General features: G+C 29.9%; 1 protein-coding gene across 5 annotated transcripts in view; it reads right to left on the bottom strand.

Moving 5' to 3' along the window:
- The window catches only part of maco1b (macoilin 1b), a 45,975-nt gene that overhangs the window by 36,203 nt on the left and 2,576 nt on the right, over positions 1 to 7,196 (bottom strand).

Raw genomic sequence — 7,196 nt, 5'->3', positions numbered from 1 at the left:
ATGCTTAAAATATGATAATCCATAATAATAATAATGAGAAGAATAAGAGACAAAAGATGAAAAAGAAAAAAGAACGAAAAAGAAAATAAAAAAAGAAGCAAAAGTTGAAGAAAAAGGAAGAAAAAAAGATGAAAAAGAAAAAGTAGAAAAAAAAGATGAGGAAAAAGGAAAAAATATGAAAGAAGAAAAAAAGAAGGAATAAAAAGAAAAACAAAGATAAAGAAAAAAGAAAAAGATGAAAGCGGGAAAAAAGAAAACGATGAAGTAAAGAAAAAGAAGAAAAAGATAAAAGGAAAAAAGAAAAAGAAGAAAAGAGATGAAAGAAGAAGAAAAGGGAAAAAAGAAAAAGAAGCAAAAGATTAAGAAAAAAAGAAAAAAGACGAAAGAAAAAGAAAAAAAGATTAAAGAAAAAGAAAAAATATGAAAGGGAAAAGGAAAAGAAGAAAAAGAAAGAAAATAAGCAAAAGATGAAGAATAAGAAGAAAACGATGAAGAAAAAGAAAAAAGATTAAGAAAAAGACAGAAAAGATGAAAGAGAAAAAAGAAAAAAGAAAAAGAAAAAAATGAAAAAGAAACAAAGATGAAAGGAGAAGACAAAGAAAAAGATGAAAAACAAAAAAGATGAAAAAAGAAGAAAAAGTCAAAGAAGAAAAAAAATATTTAATAATTTTAATTGATTTATTTTAATGAGCGAACACACATGATCTCTACACAATTTATCATGTAACTGTGTGTGTGAGAAAATGGAAGTATGGCACTTAATAAATTTAGCAAGTACCTAATAAATAGTAATGAATAATAATATTAATGATGATGATAATAATAATAGCAAATTTTTGTTACTAAAATGCAGCATATAAAATAAAAATAAAAATATGACATAAAAATAAGAATAGGTCCAATTTCCATCCATTTATATAAAAAATAATAACAACAACCTTTTTTTAACTCTTTGTTAAAATAAAAAAGGTCACACTTTACAATAAAATTTCAGTGGTTAATGTTAGTTAACATATTTACTAAAATGAACCAAGTACAATTGGACAGCATTTATTAATAATAGCTCGAAATTTACTAATGTGTTATTAAAATCCAAATTCATGCTAACAATTAACATAACTAACAATGGACAACTTTATTACCATTAACTAATGTTAATGTTAATGTAATGTAATGTATTTTTTATTTAATGCCATGTTAGCAACCAAGGCTATTTTCATGGCAGGAACCTTTCAACAATAAATATACAATTAAAAATCAACAAACAAATAAATACAAGAATTAAATTAGATTTTAGTGTTGATGCATGATAAAAAAAATTCTAAAATCTTTTCTGGTTTCACTTTGTTAAAAATTTCCTTAAAAGAGTTCATTTCATAAACAAGTCTTCTGGAATTATTAAAAGCAGAACAGCCCCATTAATTAATGTTAACAGATGAATAAACACTGTAATAAATGCACTGTTCATTGTTTGTTAATGTTAGTAAACACATGAACTAATACAACCTTATTGTAAAATGTTCCCAAAAAATAAATACTGCAGCTCTTCCGTTTTAAATATTTATGACTCATCTAAAAGCATTTACATATTTCTCTGCTGCTCATAAAGGTGCTGAAGATGCTATTAATAGTGCTCTGATGACAAATGATTGCGCTGATGTGAGGTTTAAAAAAAGGTGGCTGTCACTGAACCTGTAGATCTGGGCTGATGACATACTTGTTCAAAACCCTCACTGAGGAAAGCAACAAATCAGATAACAAGCAGGTGTTACAAATGCACCCTCACAGATTTTATCTTCAAAGTTTAGAGTCAATGCATGGATGGATCTGTCTACAATATGCAACATGTATTACACCAGTTAACAGGACAAAACAGGATAAAATACTGATGATAAACATTTTATTTAAAGAATATTGTTGCATTTGAATGAAAACATGGCTATTTTATTTTGATTAAAAACACATTGTGGTTAATATTTCAGCATTGCAATGCACTAGTAAAGTTTTACGCTTCAAACCCTCCAAATGAACCCCATATGAGAGATTTATTTCCCAAACGTGCACTTGAAATCTCATGCAACATTATGTCAGCAGCTGAAATGTTGACTAGAGCGACGAATTAAAGAATCAAACATGCTGAACATCAAGCAGAATAACAGATGACTGATAATCTGGCAACCGCGCTTGAATGGCAGGAAGGGTGCCAGATATTTACCCACTCTGAGCAAATCAGTGTTTAATCGCATTTATTTGTGGCATTAGCATCACTCTTACACAAGATGCTTTTTTTTACACTTCATATTGCCCGTTAACCCTTGGCCATTCTAAAACCCAGATCACACTGCTTATAATTTAGCATAGGTTAAAAATAAAAATTAATCTTGAGTATATGATATTTCACAATGTATATTTCTCAATCCTGCTAGATGGCATCGTTACTTGCATATTTGGACGCGTCAGTGTCATAGATGAAAACATTTCATAGTTATTATTAGGGATGTAATCATATGCTGATGCCACAGTTTCGTTCGTGTATTCCGATACGCTATTTAAGTATTGTGGTACTTACTACTATGGGCACTGTAAAAAATCTTGGGTTACACACAATCGATTTGTGTTGGGACAACATGACTAAATTAAATTAACCTAATAATTTTTACAAATTTAAGTGGATTGAATAAAAAATAAATAAGTTATCCCAAAAAATAAACTCAGGAATTGTGCCGTTTCAGCTCATTTTATATACAAACAAACATAATTTTTTTTTAGAGTGGGGGGCATATTGCGGTTTGTTCTGAATTTTATTTCACCCCAAATATTTGTGATATATATGCTAATAACAGTTTTGTCAGTCAAAATTTCAATTTTACAATTAAAACGATTTGTAAAAAAAAAAATGTGAAAACCGTTCAAGAAATCAATTCTGCATTGACTCGATCAAAGCAATTGCTAATCTCTCTTAAATGAATCAGAACTTCATTTGTAACAATATATGGTGCTGTATGCTTTACAGACAGCAGTACTCTGCTTGCATCCAATTCCTTACAAATACCACTTCAACCTAATATAATCATTAATAAAGTATAGGAAAGGTTTAAGCAAATTACAGGAGTGTTCATGGTGAGCTGTTTTTACAATAATCTCATGATATCAAATTCCACTTTTCAGACTCAACTAAACCTAAAAGCAATTTTGTTCCAGAGTATACAAATGCATGGCTAAAAACTAGCCTAGACCACCATCTGCTGCTTAAAAATAAGTACAGTTGTAGCTTAAAAGAGAGTGTTTGGGTGTTAGGGTTGTCAAAAGTATCGACTTTGGTACCAATCAGCACTAAAATAGCAACAGACTGACTAATGTGACTTCGAAACGCTCCAGTGTCTGTCTTTGCACTTGGGGAACAGCGATGAAGAATAGTGAACCAATAGCCTTCACGGCCAATCACAGTAATTTCTGTTGAGCACATAAGCACAATGGCCAATCAGCGGTGTTAAAAAGTACACACAAATGTTTGCGGGGAAAAGATATTAAAAAAAACTTTGTACCAATTGGTACCGAATTAGATACTTTTGACAACACTAGTTAGGTTAGAGTTTAGGGTTGTGGCTAGAAAAGCATATGCCGCAAAAAAAAAAATAATAATAATAATTTTAAATAAAGCAAAGTAATTGGTGATTCATTCCATGGATATACCAAGGATTAAGCCAAAGGATGGTGAGGGAAATCTAAAACTAAATTAATTTCCAACAAAATACCTGGTTAACATGTCTTGATTGTTTTAATATCCTTAAAGGTCCTGTGAAGTGCTTCGAAATGTTAATTTTTTTATTCGATGTTTGACTTAACCTCAATCGAAAAAAAAAGAGAGGGTGGGACAGAGTAGCGGGCGTCCCAGTAGTAGGAGTCATTCTAGAAAGTATTTGATTGGTCAAAATTGGACGAGAAACTGAAGTGACGAGAAAAAAATGTATCCATTAAAGCGAATGTGACAAACTGAAAGTTTGGAATGTTTATATCAGTTTTTTTATGCAAATATTGTCACTATATTTGAGCACACTATATTATTGGTATTCTTACATCTAACATGCTTATACTAACATCTAAAATAAATATTTTAATTTCATGGGACTTTTTTACCAGCATTACAGTATTTTACATTTTTATCCACTGTTTGGCTTAAATTGTTTTCTCAAATTGAAAAAAAAAATTTAAACATTTTATAAAGTTTCAAAGTAAATGGATATTATGTACAAGTCCTTATATGACTCTACTGTACCCAGTTGGGGTCAGGACAATCCACACCAACTAAACAGAACCAAACACTGGCACTCAGAGACAACAGGTAAACAATTAAACTGGTATGTCATGAACAAATATTAAAGACCGACTCATTGATTGATTGATTGGTTTTGACTATATATAGGAACAAGTGGTTATTGACAAAAATCTATGTTAATAATTTTTCCAGGTTACCTCTGAACACCTCGTAAGACATCATGAGGCAAAAAAAGTATGTGACGAAATAAACACAGCTCCAACTAAAATGTTTAAGGTCACAATTGGTAGCATCTATTTATATCAGTTAATATTTAGCTTTTATAGATTCATTAGCCAGTGAAACTATATATTCAAAGCTAGTAAAGTGAGAATGAAAACTGATATTTTCATGCAGCCAACTGTAACATATAAATAATTATAATTTAGTTTAGTTTTTTTCATTATCACAGTATATATTTTGACTGGTAAGATAATCATTAAATGTCTAGACAAAAACAGAAGTGTGTTTGGTTTTATATGAAATGAAAACAGTTTACAACAAGATTCAACTAGTAGCATTAGTATTGGTGATAAATAATGTAGTATTGTTTGATATTTAAGTTTTATATTGATTTCAGAATTTACAAATCCAATTATTAAACCTATTAAAATCAGTGCTATTACATGAGTTTTTGCCAAATGCTAATAAAACATGAAAACGGTTGCTTATAATAGAAACTTGGATGAAAAAAAAATAAAGCTCTCCATGAGAGAATAAACAGGGCAAAAAAAATTAGAGCAAACATGAAATATGTATTTTTAATAAAGCATATTAGCATTATTTGTACTAGGGCTGTGCAATTAATCGAAAATCCGATTTCGATTTCGGCTACTAACGATTATGAAAAACCATTAATCGAGATAAACGATTATTGCATCATATACCGCCCCTTTCCAGTTGTACATGTGTTGCTCTTGATTCTGTGTGTCTTGATTCATACGCAGTCAGAAGCATGCGGTCAGCATTCGGTCTCATTCACACCCTGAGATGAGCAGAACGCACACATCTTATCATAATGGGAGCGCTTTAATGGTCAAATAGGTGTCAAAACGCGGTGTTTAGTGATTATTCATATTAACCCTCATTTGTGTAATAAACAAACGAGTTGATAATTAAAAGACATGTAAAAGAGAAACCATTAAAGTGACAGCATGATATTCTTGCTTCCACCTGTTTTTATCATTAATCAAACAAAACGAGAAAATCCCTCACTGCTCTGGACTTTTGTAGCTAAATTGTTTTTCTTACAGTGAAGGTGCTTAAAGCACAGTTTGTTTCATATTTTTATTCTAATGTATTTATTTCTCTTTCCTCTGCAGGGTGGAATATAATATATGCTGTTGAAGTAAGAATTATTAGCGCTCCTGAATATTAGAAACCCTTTTTCCCCCTATTTCTGTTTAATTGAAAGAAGATTTCTGAACATAATAGTTTTAATAACTCATGTCTAATAACTGATTTATTTTATCTTTGCTATGATGACAGCACACAATATTTAACTAGATATTTTTCAAAATACAAGCATTCAGATTTAAAGTGCGAATCAAAGGCTTAATTAGGGTAATTAGGCAGTTCATTGTATAACAGTAGATTTTTATGCAGACAATCAAAAAATATATTGCTTAAAGGGGCTAATATTATAGACCTTAAAATGGGTTTCAAAATATTTAAACCTGCTTTTATTCTAGCCAAAATAAAACAAATAAGCCTTTCTCCAGAAGAAAAAATAGAGGAAATACTGAAAATACTGAAATTCCTTGCTGTGTTAAACATCATTTGAGAAATATTTATTTAAAAACAAATTCTCAGAAGCGCTAATAATTGTGACTTTAACAGTAATCGTTTTGAATAATTGTGATTATGATTTTTACCAAAATCGAGCAGCCCTAATTTGTACCAAGAGCAACAAAACATTATGTTAGTCTAAATGACAGCTTCAGTCACATCTGCTTTTATTTTATGTAAGAACAAAAGCAGCAATAAAAGTGAAAGCACACATGAAAAAATACTATAGTAACTTACTGCAAATACAACAGCATTTTGAATCACACTGTAGTAAAGTATATGTTACACATTTACTATACTGTTTACATTAGAGTATCATTTACGAGTCTTACGACTATTTGACAATGAATGCTAGGGCAAACTTTATTCTAGTATTAACTATAGAGGACCCATAATATTTGACGACATTTTAACTAACAGTACATTTATTAAATATTGATTGTAAGACAATAATCCGAAACTAAATCATTATTGACATACTGAATAAACGTGCTGAATAAACAAACCAGCATGATCTCAAATCTAGCAGGATTTTTATTGATTTCATAAACTATGCAGCATCCCGATATTTGCAGATATAGTACTTTAGCATACAGTTATACGTTGTATAATCTAAAATGATACAAAATGTAATACTTTGTAAACTAGCATTTAACACTTTTTAGAGGCTTAAAATTCCCTATGAGCTTTGAATACTTTTTAAGACTCCTCAGACACCCTGGAATAAAAATTGAGGTAAAGTTGGTTTTGTATTCACACATTTCAGACTTCTTCTTGATAAAATGATTTCAGAAAAGTATTCTTTGCAAATTCTAAATAGGGAAATCATATTAGCAGCCAATGACTATGAAAGAAGAATATTGTTCAAAGTCAAACAAATAGAGCTAATGTTGTTTTTAAGTAATGCTTACATACGATTTTAGACCGAATATTCAAAAATTGAGTTAAAGCTGTTTTTTTATTTGCAAATTCGCACTTTCACCTTCTTTATAACTTCAGAAAATTATTCTTTGTAAATTCTAAATAGTGATTGGCTGATAATATAATTTTACTATCAAAGTACAACATTAAATAGTGCTAATGTTGTTTTTAA

The sequence above is a fragment of the Danio rerio genome, chromosome 13 (genome assembly GCF_049306965.1).
Source record: "Danio rerio strain Tuebingen ecotype United States chromosome 13, GRCz12tu, whole genome shotgun sequence".
NCBI classification, from domain to species: Eukaryota; Metazoa; Chordata; class Actinopteri; order Cypriniformes; family Danionidae; genus Danio; species Danio rerio.
Note: the sequence above shows the minus strand (reverse complement) of the source record. Positions and strands in the feature narration are given on the sequence as shown.